The sequence below is a fragment of the Hyla sarda genome, chromosome 12 (assembly GCF_029499605.1).
Source record: "Hyla sarda isolate aHylSar1 chromosome 12, aHylSar1.hap1, whole genome shotgun sequence".
NCBI classification, from domain to species: domain Eukaryota; kingdom Metazoa; phylum Chordata; class Amphibia; order Anura; family Hylidae; genus Hyla; species Hyla sarda.
In genome coordinates this window covers 39,347,722-39,375,700 of record NC_079200.1, presented here as the reverse complement: position 1 = coordinate 39,375,700, position 27,979 = coordinate 39,347,722, and the positions used below count along the sequence as shown (strand labels likewise).

At 48.0% G+C, this 27,979-nt stretch overlaps 1 protein-coding gene across 11 annotated transcripts in view; it reads left to right on the top strand.

The window, feature by feature from the left end:
* The window catches only part of LOC130296436 (P2X purinoceptor 7-like), a 244,178-nt gene that overhangs the window by 202,341 nt on the left and 13,858 nt on the right, over positions 1 to 27,979 (top strand). For 3 of the 11 annotated variants that reach the window (XM_056547952.1, XM_056547949.1, XM_056547946.1), the window contains exons 1-2: positions 26,208 to 26,341; positions 27,384 to 27,467. The exons of 4 other annotated variants lie outside the window; for them this stretch is intronic. The gene's annotated coding sequence lies outside the window, so the exon portion shown is untranslated. Of the gene's footprint in view, positions 1 to 26,207; positions 26,342 to 26,692; positions 26,829 to 27,383; positions 27,468 to 27,979 lie in introns of those variants that run through there. 4 more of the 11 variants (XM_056547944.1, XM_056547947.1, XM_056547950.1 and 1 more) reach the window with 3 other exon arrangements.

The window sequence follows — 27,979 nt, the reverse complement described above, 5'->3', positions numbered from 1 at the left end:
GGTTAATAGCAGAAAATACCCCCCAAAATTTGTAACCCCATCTCTTCTGAGTATGAAGGTATGCCATAAGTGGACCTGAAGTGCACTACGGGCAAACTACAATGCTCAGAAGACAAGGAGTCATATTTGGCTTTTGGAGAGCAAATTTTGCTCGGGGGGCATGTTGCATTTAGGAAGCCCCTATGGTGCCAGGACAGCTAAATAACCCCAACATGGCATACCATTTTGGAAACTAAACCCCTTGAGGAACGTAACAAGGGGTACAGTGAGCATTTACCCCCCACTGGTGTCTGTCAGAACTTTGGAACAGTGGGCTGTACAAAATTTTTAATTTGCACAGCCCACTGTTCCAAAGATCTGTCAGACACCAGTGGGGTGTAAATTCTCACTGCACCCCTCATTACATTCCGTGAGGGGTGTAGTTTCCGAAATGGGGTCACATGTGTTTTTTTTTTTTTTTGCGTTTGTCAAAACCGCTGTAACAATCAGCCACCCCTGTGCAAATCACCTCAAATGTACATGGTGCACTCTCCCTTCTGGGCCTTGTTGTGCGCCCCCAGAGCACTTTGCGCCCACTTATGGGGTATCTCTGTAGTCGGGAGAAATTGCATTACAAATTTTGGGGGGTGTTTTTCCCTTTTACCTCTTGTCAAAATGAACAGTATAGGGCAACACCAGCATGTTAGTGTAAAAAAATTATTTTTTTACACTAACATGCTGTTGTAGACCTCAACTTCACATTTTCATAAGGGGTTAAAGGAGAAAAAGCCCCCCAAAATTTGTAACACAATTTCTCCCGAGTACGGCGATACCCCATATGTGACCCTAAACTGTTGCCTTGAAATACGACAGGGCTCCAAAGTGAGAGCGCCATGCGCATTTGAGGCCTGAATTAGGGATTTGCATAGAGGTGGACATAGGGGTATTCTATGCCAGTGATTCCCAAACAGGGTGCCTCCAGCTGTTGCAAAATTCCCAGCATGCTTGGACAGTTAACGGCTGTCCGGCAATACTGGGAGTTGTTGTTTTGCAACAGCTGGAGGCTCCATTTTGGAAACAGTGGCGTACCGGACATTTTTCATTTTTATTTGTAGGGGAGGGGGGCTGTGTAGGGGTATGTGTATATGTAGTGTTTTTTTACTTTTTATTTTATTTTGTGTTAGTGTATTGTAGTGTAGTGTTTTTAGGGTACAGTCACACGGGCGGGGGATTACAGCGAGTTTCCCGCTGCGAGTTTGAGCTGCAGCGCAAAATTTGCTGCATCGCAAACTTGCAGCCTGATACTCACTGTAAGCCCCCTGCCCATGTGAATGTACCCTGTACATTCACAGGGGGGGGGGGGGCCTCCAGCTGTTAAAAAAACTACAACTCCCAGCATGCACAAGTTCATCAGTGCATGCTGGTAGTTATAGTTTTGCAACAGCTGGAGGCACACGGTTGGGAAACACTGAGTTAGGAAACAGACAATGTCTCCCAACCAGTGTGCCTCCAGTTGTTGCAAAACCACAACTCCCAAACATTCTCAGGCATGCTGGGAGTAGTAGTTCGGTAACATCTTTAGAGCCAGATGTTGCCGAACTACAACTCCCAGCATGCTGGGAGTTGTAGTTTTGCAACATCTGGAGAACTACAGTTTGCAGACCACTAATACAGTGGTTCCCAATCTGTGCCTTTCCAGATGTTGCAAAACTACAACTCCCAGTATGCCAAAACTGTCCAGGCATGCTGGGAGTTGTAGTTCTGCAACATCTGAAGGGCCAGATGTTACAGCACTACAACTCCCAGCATGCCTGGACAGTAAGGGCATGCTGAGGATGTGTAGTTTTGCAACATCTGGAAGGGCACAGTGGTCTCCAAACTGTGGACCTCCAGATGTTGCAAAACTGCAACTCCCAGCATGCCCAGACGCCAAGGGCTGTGTGGGCATGCTGGGAGTTGTAGTTTACAGGGTCCCATTACAGCAATGCATGTCGCTTTACGGCGACGTGCATTGCTGTAAAGGGCCCGACCGCGGCTGAAGATCTACTCACCTGTCGCCGCCGCCACCATCTTCCTCGCCGGGATCCGGGTCTTCAGGGACGAGGTAAGTACCGGGGCTGGGCCCCAGCACTCCCCCGTCCCCCGCCGCGTCCTCCGGTCTTCCTCCCGTCCTCTCCGGACTTCAAGGGGCCGGGCAGGACGGGAGGAAGTAACCGCCCCCCCCCTTGCGATTGGTCGGTTAGTTAACCGACGGATCGCAGGGGATCGGAGGAGGTGGTAGGCTTGCCACCTCGCTCCTAGTCTTCAGCATGGTCCTTGCTGTCTGTGACAGCCGGGATCATGCGAAATTACCGGGCGGTCGGGTCCCAGAGACCCGATCAGCTCGGTATCGCCGCAGATCGCCGCAGAACGCCTACATGGCCCCCCTCGGCGTTTGCCCTGGATGCCTGCTGAAGCATTTCAGCAGGCATCCAGTTCCGATCTCTGCCCGGCGAGCGGCAGAGATCGGAAATACAACAGGACGTTCTCCTTGGGCATTAAAGCCCAGGTAGTGGGGACGTTAGAGAACGTCCTATGTCCTTAAGAGGTTAATCTCTTCAATTTTTACACCATATGGTATCCCTGCTGCCACATCCAGACGCTCTGCGGCAGTGATTCTAATAGCATGCCTGTAATCTGCATGTCATACTGAATAACAGTATTATTTCACAAACACAGCACTCTCCCTATGCGTGTTAAGACAAGGCAAAGTGCTCTACACCCCTATTAAGGCTCTCTGTAGCCCAGAAATAGACGTTTTTAATAGCTATTCACCACGATTAAATTCAAATTTTTCAAAAATTCGCTCATCTCTAGTAGCAATAGATGGTAATGGCAGGGTGGTCTGGCTAAACTCAGAATCTCCTGTGAGCCCATGCAACTCTTTTGTCAATGAGGATCTTGCACTGTATATACAGTCTTTTGGGGAGATTTATAAAAATCTGTCCAGAAGGAAAGTTACCCAGTTGCCCAAAGCAACCAATCAGCTCGCTTCTTTCATTTTTAACAAGGCTTCGGCAAAATAAAAGAAGGAATCTGATTGGATGCTATGGGCAACTGGGCAACTTTTCCTTTGCACAGGTTTTGATAAATCTCCTTTTTGACCCTGGGGTACACATGGTGTAGTGCAAGAATAAGAAATCTGGACACTTTTATAATTTGCTAACAACATGGAACTTTACTTGACGTTCTGTGCAAATTCAAACAAATACAGTCTCTTTGGCACAGAATGGTAAAGTTACAGTTTTTAGGCAGATAAATGGATGGTTGGTTATTTAGATACTTGCATTTTTGCTACTTCAGTGGTATTGTTATTTGTATGGAAGCATAATTACCTTTGCCATATTGTGTAATACTGATATATTTGTTGTTGTGTGCCTATATTGGTGTCTGTCTTGTTTCTCATGGTTGTTTTAGTCTTGAGCTAGTTATACCAGGCACCACCCCGTTCCATAGCATCCCAATAATGTTTTTTGTTCATTTTAATTGAGTATATACTGACTGGAAGTCCCTATAGTGCTATTTATAGATGTTGCTGAGAACGCTATAGCCCAATTACCTTATACTCTTCTGTGGGGGGCCTACACAGGTTGGCTCACTGCAGATTCTTGAGTCTGTTCTCATGGTTTTGCGGTACAGGGTTACGCTGAAGAAATCTTTTGTGACATATTTAGCCACACAGCACTAACTTCGAGGTTAGTATAAGCAGAAGGGTCCTTTCTCAGCTATTCTCCACTTCTGGCTAGAATATACTTGAAGAAAAATGCCCTCACAGTGTGGGCGGGAGAAAACTATTCAGGGAAAATCCTTTAAACTTAGTACAGCGCTATGATCATTGCGCACATGACCAAGAGCTGTCTAAGATGTTTCTTGCAACAGGAACAGTAGTTGATACTTGCTTGTAGCAGGCTTTGACTCTATTTAAGTATTCTCTCTTGTCTGGCCTAAACTGTACTAACTGAACCTAGGAGTGACTCTTTGACCAGGTACACACACTTTTTTCTGACTGATTTAACTGACTGGTCTACCTAGCAGGAGCAGAGCTAGGAGAAGTGTGTATTGTTCTGGCTAGAGCCAGAGCAATAGACTGAAATAGACTTTGGGTTCAGCCCTCTGATGAGAGGGGGTTGGACTATGGACTACTCCCTTAGCCTTCCCAAAAGCTTTTCCATAGAAATAAGCTGGGGAGTGTGTCATGTGACAAATTATCCATTTACATGATATAAATTAAATGTAAATGTTTTACCCTTAAATGTCTGCATTTCCTCAGTATGCTGTAATGGCAGTGTAATACACAAAAAGACAGTTATGCAAATTAACTCACAAACACAGATATAAGCTAATTCCTAAACCACACGTCTTCACATATTGCAGCTGAGACACAGGTACTGCATATCTTTAGCATAGGCCATCAGTATCTGATCAGTGGGGTTCCAAATTCAGATACTCCCAATGATTAGCTGAAGAAGAGGCCGCAGTGTGAGTATTGCATTCCCTTTATCATTAACTATACACAGCACCACACATCTGGTAGTGGTGGCTCCTAGTAGTGCAACTCTGTTCTATTCATTTAAATAGTTGTTACGTTATGTGCTCTGGTCGCACATGCTGGCTGTGAGTGCATGATCCTGTACCTGCTGCTGCTGGCGGGGCTGGGATTCGCATTGCGGGACGCTTAGTCCGTCATTCACCAGGTGCTTCTCCTGCCCCGCCTCTGCCTCTTTGCTCCAGCGTGCGTGTCCCCGTCCCCTAGGGTGCGCACGCGCCGGAGCTTTAAGATTTAAAGGGCCAATGTGCCCATTAGTGTAGTACACCTGTGTCTCATTGATACATTCCTCCTCCTCCCACACTTCCCTGCCAGATCTTTGTTGCCTTGAGCCTGAGCATACCTGAGAGTTGCCTTGCCGTGTATCTGATCCTTTGCTCTGTTACCTGACCTTGCTCCTCTGCCGCCTGCCTACTGACCTGCCTACTGACCATGTCCTGACTACACTACTGTGCTGCCTGCCCTGACCTTCTACTATACTGACTATGAGCTGCCTTATCCCTCCTGTGCCTCGAATCTCCTCAGCCGCCTGTGTGGTCGAGCCCTGCCAGGGGTAGCAACCTGGGTGTCGCCTGCCGCAGCAAGTCCATCCCGCTTTGCGGCGGGCTCTGGTGAAAACCAGGGGCACTATAGACTCCACTCCCTTGTACGGTCCGAGTCTGTCACACAGGTCCAGGGGATCCACATCCACCGGTGTTCCTGTCTTCTTCTGAAACGTGAGTGTTACAAAAGGTCAGAGTGGCTGTGAGCTCTCAAAAGAGGCATAGATGTTACAAAATGTAGATGGCTGTGTTTGGCATACAAAAATGGAGGTGCCAGAATTACTTGAGTGCAGCATCCCGTTTACAGTACTAAAAAGATAAGTGTGCCTGTGTTAAGTCAAGTATATCTTGGCTATAGTGCTTGGACAGGGGTCCATGACCAAGGACCCAAATCACCCTCTATCCACATGGACTGGGACCACAGTCATGGTGGTCTTTTGACATGCGTAAGTGAGGGTGCAAAACATAGGTGTAACTGGACTCCAATGCAAAATCTTTTACAGGACCCCTATTTTTGAGTCTTTTATGTGGAATATGGACATTCTGGCCTGCTCAGACACCAGTGACCAGATACAACTGTTATCTCTGCATTCCCTATAACTATGCCTACACTTACAGCTACACCTTTAAATTTCCCACCTTTTTAGTGATATGTAACTCCAATTCTATAACTGTGGGGTGTCAAATTTATATGGTTCCATTGGAGTTATGTAAAAATAAATTGTTGGCTTTTGACTTCGTGTCTACCTGCTTTATGTGGGTTCTTCTTTGTGCTGGAAGCCTATAGGATACTACTACAGTATCTCACATAAGTTGTAATAACAATTTGTAAATATATTATATTGTTTTATGTGACAACACCTAATGACCCTCTGCTACAATGTAAAGTAGTGGGTGCACAGCCTGTATAACAGTGTTTAGTGTTATGTTCCCTCAAAATAACTCAACACACAGTCATTAAATGGATGCTCCGTTCCTCTACCGCCATCTGCTTCCTGGTCCGGCCGGCGATAGGCTGATTGGCAGCGTCACACTGACCACAGCTGGACCAGGAAGAAGATGGCAGAGGAGGAACAGAGTGAGATATCGGGGAAGTGGCCACACGTGAGTCCTGTTTATTGTTTTATTTTCTTGCAGCCGGGGAATTTTGGAGATATCTCCTTTAATTTCTAAACCTTGGCAATAAAAGTAAGAACACTAAGTAAACTAAGTGAAAATGTCCAAATTGGCCCCAGTTAGCCATTTTCCCTCCCTGGTGTCATGTGACTCGTTACTGTTACAAGGTCTTGGGTGTGAATGGGGAGCAGGTGTCTTGAATATGGTGATATAACTTTCTAATACTGCTCACTGGAAGTTCAACATAACACCTCATGGCAAATAACTCTCCGAGGATCTAAAAATAAATTGTTGCTCTACATAAATATGGTCTAGCCTGTAAGAAGATTGCCAAGACACTGAAATTAAGCTGCAGCACGGTAGGCAATACCATATAGCGGTTTCAACGGACAGGTTTCACTCAGAACAGGCCTTGCCATGGTTGACCAAGGAAGTTGAGTGCACATGCTCAGAGCCATATTCAGAGGGTGTCTCTGGGAATTAGATGTATGAGTGCTGCCAGCATTGCTGAAGAGGTTGGGGGGGGGGGGCAGCCTTTTAGTCCTTATTCCACATGCCACACACTGCATCAAAATGGTCTGCATGGCTGTCTTTCCAGAAGGACGCCTCTTCTAAAGATGATGCACAAGAAAGCCCACAAACAGTTTCCTAAAGATAAGCTGATTAAGGATATGAATTACTGGAACCATGTCCTGTGGTCTGATGAGACCAAGAAAAACTTATTTGGTTCAGATTATGTCAAGTGTGTGGTGGCAAACAGGTGAGGAGTACAAAGTCAAGTGTGTCTTGTCTACAGTCAAGCATGATGGTCATGGTCTGGGGATGCATGAATGCTGCTGCCACTTGAGAGCTACAGTTCATTGAGGGAACCATGAATGCCAACATGTCCTGTGACATACTGAAGCAGAGCATTAACCCTCTTTCTTCAGAGACTGAGCCGCAGGGCAGTATTCGAACATGACATTGACCCCAAACACACCTCCAAGACCACTGTTACGCCGAGCGCTCCGGGTTCCCGCTCCTCCCCGGAGCGCTCGCTTCACCTCCTCCGCTGCAGCGCTCCGGTCACGTCCTCTGACCCGGGGCGCTGCGATCCTGCTGCTAGCCGGGATGCGATTCGCGATACGGGTGGCGCCCGCTCGCGATGCGCACCCCGGCTCTCCTACCTGACTCGCTCCCCGTCTGTTCTGTCCCGGCGCGCGCGGCCCCGCTCCCTAGGGCGCGCGCGCGCCGGGTCTCTGCGATTTAAAGGGCCACTGCGCCGCTGATTGGCGCAGTGGTTCCAATTAGAGTTATCACCTGTGCACTCCCTATATTACCTCACTTCCCTTGCACTCCCTTGCCGGATCTTGTTGCCTTAGTGCCAGTGAAAGCGTTCCTTGTGTGTCCCTTGCCAGTGTTTCCAGACCTTCTGCCGTTGCCCTTGACTACGATCCTTGCTGCCTGCCCCGACCTTCTGCTACGTCCGACCTTGCTTCTGCCTACTCCCTTGTACCGCGCCTATCTTCAGCAGCCAGAGAGGTGAGCCGTTGCTAGTGGATACGACCTGGTCACTACCGCCGCAGCAAGACCATCCCGCTTTGCGGCGGGCTCTGGTGAAAACCAGTAGTGGCTTAGAACCGGTCCACTAGCACGGTCCACGCCAATCCCTCTCTGGCACAGAGGGTCCACTACCTGCCAGCCGGCATCGTGACAGTAGATCCGGCCATGGATCCCGCTGAAGTTCCTCTGCCAGTTGTCGCTGACCTCACCACGGTGGTCGCCCAGCAGTCACAACAGATTGCGCAACAAGGCCAACAGCTGTCTCAACTGACCGTTTTGCTACAACAGTTGCTACCACAGCTTCAGCAGTCATCTCCTCCGCCAGCTCCTGCACCTCCTCCGCAGCGAGTGGCCGCTCCTGGGATACGCTTATCCTTGCCGGATAAGTTTGATGGGGACTCTAAGTTTTGCCGTGGCTTCCTTTCCCAATGTTCCCTGCATCTGGAGATGATGTCGGACCTGTTTCCCACTGAAAGGTCTAAGGTGGCTTTCGTAGTCAGTCTTCTGTCCGGAAAAGCCCTGTCATGGGCCACACCGCTCTGGGACCGCAATGACCCCGTCACTGCCTCTGTACACTCCTTCTTCTCGGAAATCCGAAGTGTCTTTGAGGAACCTGCCCGAGCCTCTTCTGCTGAGACTGCCCTGTTGAACCTGGTCCAGGGTAATTCTTCCGTTGGCGAGTATGCCGTACAATTCCGTACACTTGCTTCAGAATTGTCCTGGAATAATGAGGCCCTCTGCGCGACCTTCAAAAAAGGCCTATCCAGCAACATTAAAGATGTTCTGGCCGCACGAGAAATTCCTGCTAATCTACATGAACTTATTCACCTAGCCACTCGCATTGACATGCGTTTTTCTGAAAGGCGTCAGGAACTCCGCCAAGATATGGACTCTGTTCGCACGAGGCGTTTCGTCTCCTCGGCTCCTCTCTCCCCTGGTCCCCTGCAATCTGTTCCTGTGCCTCCCGCCGTGGAGGCTATGCAGGTCGACCGGTCTCGCCTGACACCTCAAGAGAGGACACGACGCCGTATGGAGAACCTCTGCCTGTACTGTGCTAGTACCGAACACTTCCTGAGGGATTGTCCTATCCGTCCTCCCCGCCTGGAAAGACGTACGCTGACTCCGCACAAAGGTGAGACAGTCCTTGATGTCTACTCTGCTTCTCCACGTCTTACTGTGCCTGTGCGGATGTCTGCTTCTGCCTTCTCCTTCTCTACAGTGGCCTTCTTGGACTCTGGTTCTGCAGGAAATTTTATTTTGGCCTCTCTCGTCAACAGGTTCAACATCCCAGTGACCAGTCTCGCCAGACCCCTCTACATCAATTGTGTAAATAATGAAAGATTGGACTGTACCATACGTTTCCGCACGGAGCCCCTTCTTATGAGCATCGGATCTCATCATGAGAGGATTGAACTTTTGGTCCTCCCCAATTGCACCTCGGAGATTCTCCTTGGACTTCCCTGGCTTCAACTTCATTCCCCAACCCTGGATTGGTCCACTGGGGAGATCAAGAGTTGGGGGTCCTCTTGTTCCAAGAACTGTCTAAAACCGGTTCCCAGTAACCCTTGCCGTAACTCTGTGGTTCCTCCAGTAACCGGTCTCCCTAAGGCCTATATGGACTTCGCGGATGTTTTCTGCAAAAAACAAGCTGAGACTCTACCTCCTCACAGGCCTTATGATTGCCCTATCGACCTCCTCCCGGGTACTACTCCACCCCGGGGCAGAATTTATCCTCTCTCTGCCCCAGAGACTCTTGCCATGTCCGAATACGTCCAGGAGAATCTAAAAAGGGGCTTTATCCGTAAATCCTCCTCTCCTGCCGGAGCCGGATTTTTCTTTGTCTCCAAAAAAGATGGCTCCCTACGTCCTTGCATTGACTACCGCGGTCTTAATAAAATCACGGTTAAGAACCGCTACCCCTTACCCCTCATCTCTGAACTCTTTGATCGCCTCCAAGGTGCCCACATCTTCACTAAATTGGACTTAAGAGGCGCCTATAACCTCATCCGCATCAGAGAGGGGGACGAGTGGAAAACGGCATTTAACACCAGAGATGGACACTTTGAGTATCTGGTCATGCCCTTTGGACTGTGCAATGCCCCTGCCGTCTTCCAAGACTTTGTCAATGAAATTTTTCGTGATTTATTATACTCCTGTGTTGTGGTATATCTGGACGATATCCTAATTTTTTCTGCCAATCTAGAGGAACACCGCCGGCATGTCCGTATGGTTCTTCAGAGACTTCGTGACAACCAACTCTATGCCAAAATTGAGAAATGTCTGTTTGAATGCCAATCTCTTCCTTTTCTAGGATATTTGGTCTCTGGCCAGGGACTACAGATGGATCCAGACAAACTCTCTGCCGTCTTAAATTGGCCACGCCCCTCCGGACTCCGTGCTATCCAACGCTTTTTGGGGTTCGCCAATTATTACAGGCAATTCATTCCACATTTTTCTACCATTGTGGCTCCTATCGTGGCTTTAACCAAGAAAAATGCTGATCCCAAGTCCTGGCCTCCTCAAGCAGAAGACTCCTTTAAACAACTCAAGTCTGCCTTTTCTTCGGCTCCCGTGCTCTCCAGACCTGACCCTTCCAAACCCTTCCTATTGGAGGTTGATGCCTCCTCAGTAGGAGCTGGAGCTGTTCTTCTACAAAAAAATCCTTCCGGGCATGCTGTCACTTGTGGTTTTTTCTCTAGGACCTTCTCTCCAGCGGAGAGGAACTACTCCATCGGGGATCGAGAGCTTCTAGCCATTAAATTAGCACTTGAGGAATGGAGGCATCTGCTGGAGGGATCAAGATTTCCTGTTATTATCTACACCGACCACAAGAACCTCTCCTACCTCCAGTCTGCCCAACGGCTGAATCCTCGCCAGGCCCGGTGGTCTCTGTTCTTTGCCCGATTTAATTTTGAGATTCACTTTCGTCCTGCCGATAAGAACATTAGAGCCGATGCTCTCTCTCGTTCCTCGGATGCCTCAGAGGTTGATCTCCCTCCGCAACACATCATTCCACCTGACTGCCTGATCTCCACTTCTCCTGCCTCCATCAGACAGACCCCTCCAGGAAAGACCTTTGTTTCTCCACGCCAACGCCTCGGAATCCTCAAATGGGGTCACTCCTCCCATCTCGCAGGTCATGCGGGCATCAAGAAATCTGTGCAACTCATCTCCCGCTTCTATTGGTGGCCGACTCTGGAGACGGATGTTGGGGACTTTGTGCGAGCCTGCACTATCTGTGCCCGGGATAAGACTCCTCGCCAGAAGCCCGCTGGTTTTCTTCATCCTCTGCCTGTCCCCGAACAGCCTTGGTCTCTGATTGGTATGGATTTTATTACTGATTTACCCCCTTCCCGTGGCAACACCGTTATTTGGGTGGTCGTTGATCGATTCTCCAAAATGGCACATTTCATTCCTCTTCCTGGTCTTCCTTCTGCGCCTCAGTTGGCTAAACAATTTTTTGTACACATTTTTCGTCTTCACGGGTTGCCTACGCAGATTGTCTCGGATAGAGGGGTCCAATTCGTGTCTAAATTCTGGAGAGCTCTCTGTAAACAACTCAAGATTAAATTAAATTTTTCCTCTGCATATCATCCCCAGTCCAATGGACAAGTAGAAAGAATTAACCAGATCCTGGGTGATTATTTGCGACATTTTGTTTCCTCCCGCCAGGATGACTGGGCAGATCTCCTTCCATGGGCCGAATTCTCGTATAACTTCAGGGTCTCTGAATCTTCCTCCAAATCCCCATTTTTCGTGGTGTACGGCCGTCACCCTCTTCCCCCCCTCCCTACCCCCTTGCCCTCTGGTCTGCCCGCTGTGGATGAAATTTCTCGTGACCTTTCCATTATATGGAGAGAGACCCAAAATTCTCTCTTACAGGCTTCTTCACGCATGAAGAGGTTCGCGGATAAGAAAAGAAGAGCTCCCCCCGTTTTTTCCCCTGGAGACAAGGTATGGCTCTCCGCTAAATATGTCCGCTTCCGTGTCCCTAGCTACAAGTTGGGACCACGCTATCTTGGTCCTTTCAAAATTCTGTGTCAAATTAATCCTGTCTCTTATAAACTTCTTCTTCCTCCTTCTCTTCGTATCCCTAATGCCTTTCACGTCTCTCTTCTCAAACCACTCATCCTCAACCGTTTTTCTCCCAAATCTGTTCCTCCCACTCCTGTTTCCGGCTCCTCGGACGTCTTCTCGGTCAAGGAGATTTTGGCTGCCAAAAAGGTCAGAGGAAAAAATTTTTTTTTAGTAGACTGGGAGGGTTGTGGTCCTGAAGAGAGATCCTGGGAACCTGAGGACAACATCCTTGACAAAAGTCTGCTCCTCAGGTTCTCAGGCTCCAAGAAGAGGGGGAGACCCAAGGGGGGGGGTACTGTTACGCCGAGCGCTCCGGGTTCCCGCTCCTCCCCGGAGCGCTCGCTTCACCTCCTCCGCTGCAGCGCTCCGGTCACGTCCTCTGACCCGGGGCGCTGCGATCCTGCTGCTAGCCGGGATGCGATTCGCGATACGGGTGGCGCCCGCTCGCGATGCGCACCCCGGCTCTCCTACCTGACTCGCTCCCCGTCTGTTCTGTCCCGGCGCGCGCGGCCCCGCTCCCTAGGGCGCGCGCGCGCCGGGTCTCTGCGATTTAAAGGGCCACTGCGCCGCTGATTGGCGCAGTGGTTCCAATTAGAGTTATCACCTGTGCACTCCCTATATTACCTCACTTCCCTTGCACTCCCTTGCCGGATCTTGTTGCCTTAGTGCCAGTGAAAGCGTTCCTTGTGTGTCCCTTGCCAGTGTTTCCAGACCTTCTGCCGTTGCCCTTGACTACGATCCTTGCTGCCTGCCCCGACCTTCTGCTACGTCCGACCTTGCTTCTGCCTACTCCCTTGTACCGCGCCTATCTTCAGCAGCCAGAGAGGTGAGCCGTTGCTAGTGGATACGACCTGGTCACTACCGCCGCAGCAAGACCATCCCGCTTTGCGGCGGGCTCTGGTGAAAACCAGTAGTGGCTTAGAACCGGTCCACTAGCACGGTCCACGCCAATCCCTCTCTGGCACAGAGGGTCCACTACCTGCCAGCCGGCATCGTGACAACCACCAGTGCCTTGATTAAGAAGCTGAGGGTAAATGTGATAGATTGGCCAGACATGTCTCCAGACCTAAACCCTATTGAGCATTTGTGAGATATCCTCAAACAGAAGGTTGTAGAGAGCAAGGTCTCTAACATCCACCAGCTCTGGGATGGTGTCATGGAGGAGTGAGAGAGGACTCCAGTGGCATCCTGTAAAACTCTGGTGAATTCCATGCCCATGAGGCTTGAGGCAGTGCTGGAAAATAATGGTGGCCACATAACATATTGACACTTTGAGCCCAATATTTGGACATTTCCACTTAGAGGGGTGTACTCACTTTTGTTGCTGAGGTTTAGACATTAATGGCTGGGTGTTGAGTTATTTTGAGGAGACTCAACAGTAAACACTGTTATACAAGCCAAGAACTCACTACTTTACATTGTAGCAGATAGTGATTTCTTCAGTGTTGTCAAATAGCTGAAAACAGTTATGCTGCTTTTGGTATTACCAAAGTTCAGTTTAATGAGATGGTGTTGGCATACCCTGGACCTTACTATAGAGGAAAGGGGGGGGGGTATAGTGGAGTTATACCACTGCTTGTAGGGCCAATGGTGGGCATATCAACCAAAAGGTTGACTGATATCCTCAAAAAGAAAAAAAAATTAAGAATAAAACCTTTTGCTTAGTCAACATGCTATTATTCGCAACTTGCTATTAATTTCATGGAGTGACAACCTCAATTAAATTATAATATTATTTTGAGGAAATATGAGGTATATCTTAATGAATGACATGTCAGGGAGATACTTTTTGGAAACATTTTACTAATTTCTTAGTGCAATCAGTCAGCAGTCAGGACAACACACGCCACACCACCTGCCGTGCAACTCATGGCCACATTACATGCTTAATTTATTACGGTCACGTAGGTATCATTGGGGGCCTCGTGATATAGATTGACTGTTGGGGGTATATAAAACACTCTGAAGGTGTTTTGTGTGGTTCTAGACCACTACATGGCACTTTAATTTATTTAGCCATAATGGTAAGACCTATCTGCTGAGGTGTCATATCAGAGCATTACTAATACCCTACTGTAGTACTGATGACCACGATGACACATGAGGACCATCATTATTAATATTATTGATAGTAGACCTGCAAGGGTTAATGTTTTACTTTTCCTCTTCAGGTGATTTTAGTAAGGACACGCACAGTCTTAGAAGTTTATAGGTAATTTCACGAGCTGGCTTTTTGCATTGCAGGCTACCCTATGACTCCTATAAAAATCTATTTGGAGGCTGTTTCTAATAAACATTAAAGCATTTTCTCATGCCCCTGCAGTCCTATACTCGTCTACTCATTAATCCTAATTGTGCCAGATTTTTCTAACAAACAACATAAAAAAGTCCCTTTTAAAAGAAGCTGGCTAAAGTTTTGGTTTAATAAACACAATGCTTGTGCTGATATTTGCCTAACCGTGAGAAAAAATGTGGAAGAATAGCACAACGAGCTGTTAGTTACAAATTACGCTAAATTCAATGTTGCTATTCATTGACTTCAATGGGTAGAAAAATACGAAGCCGAAAATACGCAGCAAAATACGACACGAGTGACCCTACTCTAAAGAGAAACTGACACTAAACCCAATACATGAGGTTATAGTGCGGGTAAACCAGATTGCAATGCGGTATCACTTCACAGTCCCATTCTGAAGGTACCTGTTGCTAATAGCCAGCTTTTTGCAATGGACGCGGGACCTTGCATGCTGGATATGCCATGTCCTGCCTCCAGTGCAATGACTGTAGCCCAAAGGTTTCACGCATGCCTTAGGGCCTATTAGAAATGAATTGGTATGACTTAATGACTTAAAAATAAATATGTAAAGGACTTGCCACCCTGACCATGCGTTGTATCTACAGTATCACAGTAATATGGAGGCTTCTATATCCAGTCGTATTGGTGTAGGGATTCATTTGTAAAGTGCATTGTCTGCACATAACAAGTGTTCAGTTCAGCTTAACTACAAATCTGCATAACCCAGTGTATACCACTGCTGTCACTTAATCTTCTCCAGGACACTTCTTGCTTCCGGTACATGATATATGGCTATAACCAATCTTCTCTACCTTTTCCTGCATTATATTGAAGTTTATACGATACAAGCAGGAGAGAGCAAGAGCATGAGAGAGAGAGCAAGTCTGGATGTGTATATTCAATATGTGATCAGAAAGAAGAAGGTGAAAAAGTCCGGCTCCCACGTGACTAAAAAATGTAGTACTTTATTCATCCATAGTTAAAATCCAAAAACACAAAAATAGGTTAAAAGTACATATACACAGAAGGAAACAGCCCCGACGCGTTTCGACTTAATAAGTCTTAGTCATGGAGCTAAGACTTATTAAGTCGAAACGCGTCGGGGGTGTTTCCTTCTGTGCATATGTACTTTTAACCTATTTTTGTGTTTTGGGATTTTAACTATGGATTAATTAAGTACTACATTTTTTACTCACGTGGGAGCTGGACTTTTTCACCTTCTTCTTTCTGATGATCTCACCTGGAGATACGGCTTCAGTGCACAGCCCGGAGCTTCCAACCTGAGATGTACTGTGAGGAACGTTACCTGTCTATGTGGATTCATGGTTGAGCTGATATAACTACTTTCCTTTGAACTACTTGTCTATTCAATATGTGAGCCTGTCTCCATCCTCCACAGGATCCTTACTGTCCTGAAAAGGAAAATCAAGGCTTTCCTCTCATTTTAGAAGCAGTTCAGTGTTTAGTGTAACCTATTCTTTGCTGGGCTGCAGTTTATTTAATTTCTACTCACATAGCACCTAGCAAAGCCAGTGCATCAGTAACCCCTTCTCCTTCCACGTGTCTTCTGTAGAAGTGTACTGTAAATCAACTCTCAGCACAGAGCCAGAGTTTGTTTGGTCCAGTGCCCTTTAACCAGCCCTTTTTAATGGCATAGTAGGAAGTATTTGGTGTTTTAATGCTATTGGCCAGACAAGTAAGTGAAGGGTTAAATCTTTGTGTGCACTAGGGGAAAACCACCCAGCTCTAGTCCCACCCCTGAAATGAAGAGTATACGAAATGTCTGTCCACCATGGAGTAGACTCTCAGGGACCTAATAACAACAGTAAGAACACTAAACCTGCATATGTTCATACTCATACATAGAGCATAACAATGTAAGTGTGTGGTTTGGGGTTTCGGCAAAAGTATACCGAGTGGATGGTGTGGTTTGCCATGAGGAACCCAACAAGCGACTTTCTGCCTTAGACAGGGACTATAGATACTGGGCTAAGAATCGACTTTTTACTCCTAGCTACATCTCTATGAGAGGTTTGAAGTGTATATGAGAGTTTCTCTTTAGGCTTGTGCTATACAGAGACTTTTGGTTGCGCTATTGATGGATTGCAACATCTGAGTGATGACCGCAGTCCACAACTCTATGTATGTCTTCTGTCGGCAGCTTAGTGAAGAAAATCAATCAGTAGCGCTACAAAATGTCTCCGTGTTGTTACGCCGAGCGCTCCGGGTTCCCGCTCCTCCCCGGAGCGCTCGCTTCACCTCCTCCGCTGCAGCGCCCCGGTCACGTCCTCTGACCCGGGGCGCTGCGATCCTGCTGCTAGCCGGGATGCGATTCGCGATGCGGGTAGCGCCCGCTCGCGATGCGCACCCCGGCTCTCCTACCTGACTCGCTCCCCGTCTGTTCTGTCCCGGCGCGCGCGGCCCCGCTCCCTAGGGCGCGCGCGCGCCGGGTCTCTGCGATTTAAAGGGCCACTGCGCCGCTGATTGGCGCAGTGGTTCCAATTAGAGTTATCACCTGTGCACTCCCTATATTACCTCACTTCCCTTGCACTCCCTTGCCGGATCTTGTTGCCTTAGTGCCAGTGAAAGCGTTCCTTGTGTGTCCCTTGCCAGTGTTTCCAGACCTTCTGCCGTTGCCCCTGACTACGATCCTTGCTGCCTGCCCCGACCTTCTGCTACGTCCGACCTTGCTTCTGCCTACTCCCTTGTACCGCGCCTATCTTCAGCAGCCAGAGAGGTGAGCCGTTGCTAGTGGATACGACCTGGTCACTACCGCCGCAGCAAGACCATCCCGCTTTGCGGCGGGCTCTGGTGAAAACCAGTAGTGGCTTAGAACCGGTCCACTAGCACGGTCCACGCCAATCCCTCTCTGGCACAGAGGGTCCACTACCTGCCAGCCGGCATCGTGACAGTAGATCCGGCCATGGATCCCGCTGAAGTTCCTCTGCCAGTTGTCGCTGACCTCACCACGGTGGTCGCCCAGCAGTCACAACAGATTGCGCAACAAGGCCAACAGCTGTCTCAACTGACCGTTATGCTACAACAGTTGCTACCACAGCTTCAGCAGTCATCTCCTCCGCCAGCTCCTGCACCTCCTCCGCAGCGAGTGGCCGCTCCTGGGATACGCTTATCCTTGCCGGATAAGTTTGATGGGGACTCTAAGTTTTGCCGTGGCTTCCTTTCCCAATGTTCCCTGCATCTGGAGATGATGTCGGACCTGTTTCCCACTGAAAGGTCTAAGGTGGCTTTCGTAGTCAGTCTTCTGTCCGGAAAAGCCCTGTCATGGGCCACACCGCTCTGGGACCGCAATGACCCCGTCACTGCCTCAGTACACTCCTTCTTCTCGGAAATCCGAAGTGTCTTTGAGGAACCTGCCCGAGCCTCTTCTGCTGAGACTGCCCTGTTGAACCTGGTCCAGGGTAATTCTTCCGTTGGCGAGTATGCCGTACAATTCCGTACACTTGCTTCAGAATTGTCCTGGAATAATGAGGCCCTCTGCGCGACCTTCAAAAAAGGCCTATCCAGCAACATTAAAGATGTTCTGGCCGCACGAGAAATTCCTGCTAATCTACATGAACTTATTCACCTAGCCACTCGCATTGACATGCGTTTTTCTGAAAGGCGTCAGGAACTCCGCCAAGATATGGACTCTGTTCGCACGAGGCGTTTCGTCTCCTCGGCTCCTCTCTCCTCTGGTCCCCTGCAATCTGTTCCTGTGCCTCCCGCCGTGGAGGCTATGCAGGTCGACCGATCTCGCCTGACACCTCAAGAGAGGACACGACGCCGTATGGAGAACCTCTGCCTGTACTGTGCTAGTACCGAACACTTCCTGAGGGATTGTCCTATCCGTCCTCCCCGCCTGGAAAGACGTACGCTGACTCCGCACAAAGGTGAGACAGTCCTTGATGTCTACTCTGCTTCCCCACGTCTTACTGTGCCTGTGCGGATGTCTGCTTCTGCCTTCTCCTTCTCTACAGTGGCCTTCTTGGACTCTGGTTCTGCAGGAAATTTTATTTTGGCCTCTCTCGTCAACAGGTTCAACATCCCAGTGACCAGTCTCGCCAGACCCCTCTACATCAATTGTGTAAATAATGAAAGATTGGACTGTACCATACGTTTCCGCACGGAGCCCCTTCTTATGAGCATCGGATCTCATCATGAGAGGATTGAACTTTTGGTCCTCCCCAATTGCACCTCGGAGATTCTCCTTGGACTTCCCTGGCTTCAACTTCATTCCCCAACCCTGGATTGGTCCACTGGGGAGATCAAGAGTTGGGGGTCCTCTTGTTCCAAGAACTGTCTAAAACCGGTTCCCAGTAACCCTTGCCGTAACTCTGTGGTTCCTCCTGTAACCGGTCTCCCCAAGGCCTATATGGACTTCGCGGATGTTTTCTGCAAAAAACAAGCTGAGACTCTACCTCCTCACAGGCCTTATGATTGCCCTATCGACCTCCTCCCGGGTACTACTCCACCCCGGGGCAGAATTTATCCTCTCTCTGCTCCAGAGACTCTTGCCATGTCCGAATACGTCCAGGAGAATCTAAAAAGGGGCTTTATCCGTAAATCCTCCTCTCCTGCCGGAGCCGGATTTTTCTTTGTCTCCAAAAAAGATGGCTCCCTACGTCCTTGCATTGACTACCGCGGTCTTAATAAAATCACGGTTAAGAACCGCTACCCCTTACCCCTCATCTCTGAACTCTTTGATCGCCTCCAAGGTGCCCACATCTTCACTAAATTGGACTTAAGAGGCGCCTATAACCTCATCCGCATCAGAGAGGGGGACGAGTGGAAAACGGCATTTAACACCAGAGATGGACACTTTGAGTATCTGGTCATGCCCTTTGGACTGTGCAATGCCCCTGCCGTCTTCCAAGACTTTGTCAATGAAATTTTTCGTGATCTATTATACTCCTGTGTTGTGGTATATCTGGACGATATCCTAATTTTTTCTGCCAATCTAGAGGAACACCGCCGGCATGTCCGTATGGTTCTTCAGAGACTTCGTGACAACCAACTCTATGCCAAAATTGAGAAATGTCTGTTTGAATGCCAATCTCTTCCTTTTCTAGGATATTTGGTCTCTGGCCAGGGACTACAGATGGATCCAGACAAACTCTCTGCCGTCTTAAATTGGCCACGCCCCTCCGGACTCCGTGCTATCCAACGCTTTTTGGGGTTCGCCAATTATTACAGGCAATTTATTCCACATTTTTCTACCATTGTGGCTCCTATCGTGGCTTTAACCAAGAAAAATGCTGATCCCAAGTCCTGGCCTCCTCAAGCAGAAGACTCCTTTAAACAACTCAAGTCCGCCTTTTCTTCGGCTCCCGTGCTCTCCAGACCTGACCCTTCCAAACCCTTCCTATTGGAGGTTGATGCCTCCTCAGTAGGAGCTGGAGCTGTTCTTCTACAAAAAAATCCTTCCGGGCATGCTGTCACTTGTGGTTTTTTCTCTAGGACCTTCTCTCCAGCGGAGAGGAACTACTCCATCGGGGATCGAGAGCTTCTAGCCATTAAATTAGCACTTGAGGAATGGAGGCATCTGCTGGAGGGATCAAGATTTCCTGTTATTATCTACACCGACCACAAGAACCTCTCCTACCTCCAGTCGGCCCAACGGCTGAATCCTCGCCAGGCCCGGTGGTCTCTGTTCTTTGCCCGATTTAATTTTGAGATTCACTTTCGTCCTGCCGATAAGAACATTAGAGCCGATGCTCTCTCTCGTTCCTCGGATGCCTCAGAAGTTGATCTCCCTCCGCAACACATCATTCCACCTGACTGCCTGATCTCCACTTCTCCTGCCTCCATCAGACAGACTCCTCCAGGAAAGACCTTTGTTTCTCCACGCCAACGCCTCGGAATCCTCAAATGGGGTCACTCCTCCCATCTCGCAGGTCATGCGGGCATCAAGAAATCTGTGCAACTCATCTCCCGCTTCTATTGGTGGCCGACTCTGGAGACGGATGTTGGGGACTTTGTGCGAGCCTGCACTATCTGTGCCCGGGATAAGACTCCTCGCCAGAAGCCCGCTGGTTTTCTTCATCCTCTGCCTGTCCCCGAACAGCCTTGGTCTCTGATTGGTATGGATTTTATTACTGATTTACCCCCTTCCCGTGGCAACACCGTTATTTGGGTGGTCGTTGATCGATTCTCCAAAATGGCACATTTCATTCCTCTTCCTGGTCTTCCTTCTGCGCCTCAGTTGGCTAAACAATTTTTTGTACACATTTTTCGTCTTCACGGGTTGCCTACGCAGATTGTCTCGGATAGAGGGGTCCAATTCGTGTCTAAATTCTGGAGAGCTCTCTGTAAACAACTCAAGATTAAATTAAATTTTTCCTCTGCATATCATCCCCAGTCCAATGGACAAGTAGAAAGAATTAACCAGATCCTGGGTGATTATTTGCGACATTTTGTTTCCTCCCGCCAGGATGACTGGGCAGATCTCCTTCCATGGGCCGAATTCTCGTATAACTTCAGGGTCTCTGAATCTTCCTCCAAATCCCCATTTTTCGTGGTGTACGGCCGTCACCCTCTTCCCCCCCTCCCTACCCCCTTGCCCTCTGGTCTGCCCGCTGTGGATGAAATTTCTCGTGACCTTTCCATTATATGGAGAGAGACCCAAAATTCTCTCTTACAGGCTTCTTCACGCATGAAGAGGTTCGCGGATAAGAAAAGAAGAGCTCCCCCCGTTTTTTCCCCTGGAGACAAGGTATGGCTCTCCGCTAAATATGTCCGCTTCCGTGTCCCTAGCTACAAGTTGGGACCACGCTATCTTGGTCCTTTCAAAATTCTGTGTCAAATTAATCCTGTCTCTTATAAACTTCTTCTTCCTCCTTCTCTTCGTATCCCTAATGCCTTTCACGTCTCTCTTCTCAAACCACTCATCCTCAACCGTTTTTCTCCCAAATCTGTTCCTCCCACTCCTGTTTCCGGCTCCTCGGACGTCTTCTCGGTCAAGGAGATTTTGGCTACCAAAAAGGTCAGAGGAAAAAATTTTTTTTTAGTAGACTGGGAGGGTTGTGGTCCTGAAGAGAGATCCTGGGAACCTGAGGACAACATCCTTGACAAAAGTCTGCTCCTCAGGTTCTCAGGCTCCAAGAAGAGGGGGAGACCCAAGGGGGGGGGTACTGTTACGCCGAGCGCTCCGGGTTCCCGCTCCTCCCCGGAGCGCTCGCTTCACCTCCTCCGCTGCAGCGCCCCGGTCACGTCCTCTGACCCGGGGCGCTGCGATCCTGCTGCTAGCCGGGATGCGATTCGCGATGCGGGTAGCGCCCGCTCGCGATGCGCACCCCGGCTCTCCTACCTGACTCGCTCCCCGTCTGTTCTGTCCCGGCGCGCGCGGCCCCGCTCCCTAGGGCGCGCGCGCGCCGGGTCTCTGCGATTTAAAGGGCCACTGCGCCGCTGATTGGCGCAGTGGTTCCAATTAGAGTTATCACCTGTGCACTCCCTATATTACCTCACTTCCCTTGCACTCCCTTGCCGGATCTTGTTGCCTTAGTGCCAGTGAAAGCGTTCCTTGTGTGTCCCTTGCCAGTGTTTCCAGACCTTCTGCCGTTGCCCCTGACTACGATCCTTGCTGCCTGCCCCGACCTTCTGCTACGTCCGACCTTGCTTCTGCCTACTCCCTTGTACCGCGCCTATCTTCAGCAGCCAGAGAGGTGAGCCGTTGCTAGTGGATACGACCTGGTCACTACCGCCGCAGCAAGACCATCCCGCTTTGCGGCGGGCTCTGGTGAAAACCAGTAGTGGCTTAGAACCGGTCCACTAGCACGGTCCACGCCAATCCCTCTCTGGCACAGAGGGTCCACTACCTGCCAGCCGGCATCGTGACACGTGTAACCCTAACCTTAATGAACAATATCCATAGAGGGTTTTCCTGTATATATTTGAGTACTTTGCATATTCAGAGCAGGCAAACAATCACACCACAACCACCTAAAGTTGTACCTATGAGAAATATTAAGAAATTGCGTTGTTTGTTGAGTAAATTTCCAGAAAGACAGAGAATGTGTTTATTGAATGATGCACCTTGATGGTCAGATGTCATTGATCTCCAAGAAAGAATCTAACTCAGGCTGGGTCCACACTACGTTTTGTCCCATACGGGAACACATACGGCAGGGGGGAGCTAAAAGCTCGCGCTCCCGTATGTGACCGTATGCGCTCCCGTATGCCATTCATTTCAATGAGCCGACCGGAGTGAAACGTTCGGTCCGGTCGGCTCATTTTTGCGCCGTATGCGCTTTTACAACCGGACCTAAAACTGTGGTCAACCACGGTTTTAGGTCCGGTTGTAAAAGCGCATACGGCGCAAAAATGAGCCGACCGGACCGAACGTTTCACTCCGGTCGGCTCATTGAAATGAATGACATACGGGAGCGCATACGGTCACATACGGGAGCGCGAGCTTTTAGCTCCCCCCTGCCGTATGCGCTCCCGTATGGGACAAAACGTAGTGTGGACCCAGCCTCACTCCGCACCTCCTGTCTGATTCTTATAGGAATCACATTTGATTTTAAGAAAGCACAAAATCTTGTTTCCTCACATTATTTCTTCTGAATGTCTCATTATCTGTTTTGATCTTCAGGCTTCTCTAAGAACACCGATGCTTTTTGTGATTGTCTCCATATATCGGTGCTTTTCATCTTTTCCTTCATCTCTCCTGAGCACATTTGTCTTCCAAATGAGCAGGGTCTTCTTAAGATAAGACAGAGTTCATTCTAGTATAGTTATAATGATATTGTTATATGGAGAAATAGGAGGAGATATTGGAGAGTTATATGTAGTAATAGGAGGAGATATAGGGGAGGTTATATGGAGTAATAGGAGGAGATATAGGGGAGGTTATATGGAGTAATAGGAGGAGATATAGGAGAGGTTATATTGAGTAATAGGAGGAGATATAGGGGAGGTTATATGGAGTAATAGGAGGATATATAGGGAGGTTATATGGAGTAATAGGAGGAGATATAGAGGAGGTTATATGGAGTAATAGGAGGAGATATAGGGGAGGTTATATGGAGTAATAGGAGGATATATAGGGAGGTTATATGGAGTAATAGGAGGAGATATAGAGGAGGTTATATGGAGTAATAGGAGGAGATATAGAGGAGGTTATATGGAGTAATAGGAGGAAATATAGGGAGGTTATATGGAGTAATAGGTGGAGATATAAGGGAGGTTATATGGAGTAATAGGAGGAGATATAGGGAGGTTATATTGAGTAATAGGAGGAGATATAGGGGAGGTTATATGGAGTAATAGGAGGAGATATAGGGGAGGTTATATGGAGTAATAGGAGGATATATAGGGAGGTTATATTGAGTAATAGGAGGAGATATAGGGGAGGTTATATGGAGTAATAGGAGGAGATATAGGGGAGGTTATATGGAGTAATAGGAGGAGATACAGGGGAGGTTATATGGAGTAATAGGAGGAGCTATAGGGAGGTTATATGGAGTAATAGGAGGAGATATAGGGGAGGTTATATGGAGTAATAGGAGGAGATATAGGAGAGGTTATATGGAGTAATAGGAGGAGATATAGGGAGGTTATATGGAGTAATAGGAGGAGATATAGGGAGGTTATATGGAGTAATAGGAGGAGATATAGGGGAGGTTATATGGAGTAATAGGAGATATAGGGAGGTTATATGGAGTAATAGGAGGAGATATAGAGGAGGTTATATGGAGTAATAGGAGGAGATATAGGAGAGGTTATATTGAGTAATAGGAGGAGATATAGGGGAGGTTATATGGAGTAATAGGAGGATATATAGGGAGGTTATATGGAGTAATAGGAGGAGATATAGAGGAGGTTATATGGAGTAATAGGAGGAGATATAGGGAGGTTATATGGAGTAATAGGAGGAGATATAGGGGAGGTTATATGGAGTAATAGGAGGAGATATAGGGGAGGTTATATGGAGTAATAGGAGGAGATACAGGGGAGGTTATATGGAGTAATAGGAGGAGCTATAGGGAGGTTATATGGAGTAATAGGAGGAGATATAGGGGAGGTTATATGGAGTAATAGGAGGAGATATAGGAGAGGTTATATGGAGTACTAGGAGGAGATATAGGGAGGTTATATGGAGTAATAGGAGGAGATATAGGGAGGTTATATGGAGTAATAGGAGGAGATATAGGGAGGTTATATGGAGTAATAGGAGGAGATATAGGGGAGGTTATATGGAGTAATAGGTGGAGATATAGAGGAGGTTATATGGAGTAATAGGAGGAGATATAGGGGAGGTTATATGGAGTAATAGGTGGAGATATAGAGGAGGTTATATGGAGTAATAGGTGGAGATATAGGGGAGGTTATATGGAGTAATAGGAGGAGATATAGAGGAGGTTATATGGAGTAATAGGTGGAGATATAGGGAGGTTATATGGAGTAATAGGAGGAGATATAGGAGAGGTTATATGGAGTTATTGGAGGAGATATAGGGGAGGTTATATGGAGTAATAGGAGGAGATATAGGAGAGGTTATATGGAGTAATAGGAGGAGATATAGGGAGGTTATATGGAGTAATAGGAGGAGATATAGGGAGGTTATATGGAGTAATAGGAGGAGATATAGGGGAGGTTATATGGAGTAATAGGAGATATAGGGAGGTTATATGGAGTAATAGGAGGAGATATAGAGGAGGTTATATGGAGTAATAGGAGGAGATATAGGAGAGGTTATATTGAGTAATAGGAGGAGATATAGGGGAGGTTATATGGAGTAATAGGAGGATATATAGGGAGGTTATATGGAGTAATAGGAGGAGATATAGAGGAGGTTATATGGAGTAATAGGAGGAGATATAGGGAGGTTATATGGAGTAATAGGAGGAAATATAGGGAGGTTATATGGAGTAATAGGTGGAGATATAAGGGAGGTTATATGGAGTAATAGGAGGAGATATATGAGAGGTTATATGGAGTAATAGGAGGAGATATAGGGGAGGTTATATGGAGTAATAGGAGGATATATAGGGAGGTTATATTGAGTAATAGGAGGAGATATAGGGGAGGTTATATGGAGTAATAGGAGGAGATATAGGGGAGGTTATATGGAGTAATAGGAGGAGATACAGGGGAGGTTATATGGAGTAATAGGAGGAGCTATAGGGAGGTTATATGGAGTAATAGGAGGAGATATAGGGGAGGTTATATGGAGTAATAGGAGGAGATATAGGAGAGGTTATATGGAGTACTAGGAGGAGATATAGGGAGGTTATATGGAGTAATAGGAGGAGATATAGGGAGGTTATATGGAGTGATAGGAGGAGATATAGGGAGGTTATATGGAGTAATAGGAGGAGATATAGGGGAGGTTATATGGAGTAATAGGTGGAGATATAGAGGAGGTTATATGGAGTAATAGGAGGAGATATAGGGGAGGTTATATGGAGTAATAGGTGGAGATATAGAGGAGGTTATATGGAGTAATAGGTGGAGATATAGGGGAGGTTATATGGAGTAATAGGAGGAGATATAGAGGAGGTTATATGGAGTAATAGGTGGAGATATAGGGAGGTTATATGGAGTAATAGGAGGAGATATAGGAGAGGTTATATGGAGTTATTGGAGGAGATATAGGAGAGATTATATGGAGTAATAGGAGGAGATATAGGGGAGATTATATGGAGTAATAGGAGGAGATATAGGGGAGTTATATGGAGTAATAGGAGGAGATATAGGGGAGGTTATATGGAGTAATAGGAGGAGATATAGGGGATGTTATATGGAGTAATAGGAGGAGATATAGGAGAGTTATATGGAGTAATAGGAGGAGATATAGAGGAAGTAGGGTTGCCACCCTGCCGGTATTTTACCGACACAGCCGGTATTTTCATCTACATTCCGGGCTGTGCCGGTAAGTTTGGATGAAAAATACCGGCCATGCAATGGCCGGTATTATTCATTCACTGACAGGGGCAGACGGAGCAGCATCCCCAGAAGAAAACTGCTTTCATGACCGGCCGTACAATGCCCAGGTCTGACACCAGCCTGTGACAGGGAGAGCTCCGTGCGATGACAGGAAGAGACTGTACAGTGCTGTGGAGGGGGCGTGCACCTCCTGTCTCCTCTCTCCCCCTCCCCCGCCTTCTCTCTGCCCCGTGCAGTCTTACAACCCTCCATAGGCAGAGCAGGGAGGGGAGAGAAGGAGAGGCCGTGTATCCTGTCTCCCTCTGAAGCGCAGGGCGGGTGAGTGTCTGTGTATATATGTGTCTGTGTATATATGTGTCTGTGTATGTGTCTCTGTGTATATGTGTGTCTGTGTATATATATGTGTGTGTGTGTGTGTGTGGGGGGGGGGGGGGGGGGGGGGTAAACTGCCTAATCTGGGGGACAACTATGCTGCCTAATCTGGGGGACAACTATGCTGCCTAATCTAAGGGACAACTATGCTCCTAGATCTGGGGGACAACTATGCTGCCTAATCTGGGGGACAACTATGCTGCCTAATCTGGGGGGCAACTATGCTCCTAGATCTGGGGGACAACTATGCTCCTAATCTGGGGGACAACTATGCTGCCTAATCTGGGGAAAAACTACCCGGCCCTCCACAATATTTTTAGTTTCTCATGTGGCCCCATGGGATAAATAATTGCCCACCCCATTCCTCCTCCACCCCGGACATTCCTTAACTTGGAGCCGCCCGGGGAAAGGAGAAAGTGAAGACAAGAGACTGGTGAGACCTCTCTGCAAAATTGTGTATTTAATGCAGTGTTTCCCAACCAGGGTGCCTCCAGCTGTTGCAAAACTATTACTCCCAGCATGCCCAGACAGCCTTTGGCTGTCCGGGCATGCTGGGAGTTGTAGTTTTGCAATAGCTGGAGGCACCCTGGTTGGGAAACACTGATTTAATGTTTTAATGTGTGAAACTACCTGCTGCGCTCTGTATCTAATCCTGTCATGTGTGATACTGACTGCTGAGCCTGTATATCCAAATCTGTCATGTGGGATATGAGCCTGTGTATCTAATCCTGTCATGTGCGATACTGTCTGCTGAGCCTGTGTATCTAATCCTGTCATGTGCGATACTGTCTGCTGAGCCTGTGTATCTAATCCTGTCATGTGTGATACTGTCTGCTGAGCCTGTATATCCACATCTGTCATGTGGGATACTATCTGCTGAGCCTGTGTATCTAATCCTGTCATGTGGGATACTATCTGCTGAGCCTGTGCATCTAAATCTGTCATGTGTGATACTGTCTGATTAGCCTGTTTATCTGACGTTGCGCAGGGGGACGTCACTCGTCATCACAGAGAGCCAGCGTTGCTGTCGTGCACCACCACTACCGCCGCCGCTGGCATACATAGGGTTTTGGTAGGTATTCTCTAAATGTAAATTTTTTTGGGCGATATAGGAAAATTCCCCCCGCATGTATATTGTATCCCCCCAATCCCCTATGCCATTTCTTAAACCCCCCTCCAATCCCCTATGCCATTTCTTAAACCCCCCTCCCATCCCCGTGCCATTTCTTAAACCCCTGATCCCTCAGCCCCTGTGCAATCTGGCCCCTCCCCTTTTGTAGCTCCACCCCCACATAGCCACACCCATGACCGTATTTTTCTGAGGGAAAGGTGGCAACCCTAAGAGGAGGTTATATGGAGTAATAGGAGGAGATATAGGGAGGTTATATGGAGTAATAGGAGGAGATATAGGGAGGTTATATGGAGTAATAGGAGGAGATATAGGGGAGGTTATATGGAGTAATAGGAGGAGATATAGAGGAGGTTATATGGAGTAATAGGAGGAGATATAGAGGAGGTTATATGGAGTAATAGGAGGAGATATAGGGAGGTTATATGGAGTAATAGGAGGAGATATAGGGAGGT